Here is a 951-nt window from a genome sequence, read left to right on the forward strand (position 1 = left end):
AGAGCTTCTCTCTCTTCTAATTCTCCTTCTGGCAATTTAATATCTATTCTTCTAAATGGAGGTCCAGTGGGCTACTCTGGGGGTGGAGCAGGGTCTGCCCCAAGGAGATTTAATTTCTCCCATTTTCTTCATTTTGTTAGAAGAGGTTCTATGTAGAGATCTAAAAGATTACTGCATTGGAAAAAAAAAAAAATAATCAAAGCTCTACAAGGTCCTAGAGGTGAGTTAATGCCTAGTCACTTACTTTTGGATAATGATATTTTTATTCTTATAAATGCTTCGATTCACTATGTTAGAAATCTAAATGATTTCTTGAGGAAGTATTAGGAGTTTTCAGTCCAGCATGTTAATCTTGAGAAAAGTAAGTTGTTTATGTGATCAATTTCTCCTTGAAGGGAGCAGTCCATCTTTGAGATTATGGGAATTCCTTCCTGCAATTTCCCTACCAAATACCTTGGTGTTGAAATTTGTAAAAGAAGAGTCAAGAATCAATATCTAATGTCAGTTATGAATAAAATTCAAGAGTGTCTTTTGCGTTGGAATGGAAAAATTCTTTCAATGGATGATCACGTGCAATTGGTTCGCTCTGTTATTTTAGGTATGCGTGCACAATTTCTTTGTGTACTGGTGGTCATTATCATTGATTGTTTTGGTGAAAAAATGGTTGAGAAACTTTATCTAGACAGGAGATGTTGATTCCTCTAAAGCTGTGTCTGTCAAGTGGGACCAAGTGTGTAAGCCTATAGAAGAAGATTGGTTAGGCATTTACAGGCTACAATGTCAATAAATCTCTTCTGTGTAAGCAAGCTTGGAACATCAAACATGGGAATTCAGCAATGGGCAAATTTTTCAAGGCTCGCTTCCTTCGAAATGGCATCTCCATAAATTCTTATAGGCCTTCACCTACATGGCATGGTCTTCACAAAATGTGGTCATTTATATCAAACAAGG

Source organism: Macadamia integrifolia, chromosome 10, assembly GCF_013358625.1.
Source record: "Macadamia integrifolia cultivar HAES 741 chromosome 10, SCU_Mint_v3, whole genome shotgun sequence".
NCBI classification, from domain to species: Eukaryota; Viridiplantae; Streptophyta; class Magnoliopsida; order Proteales; family Proteaceae; genus Macadamia; species Macadamia integrifolia.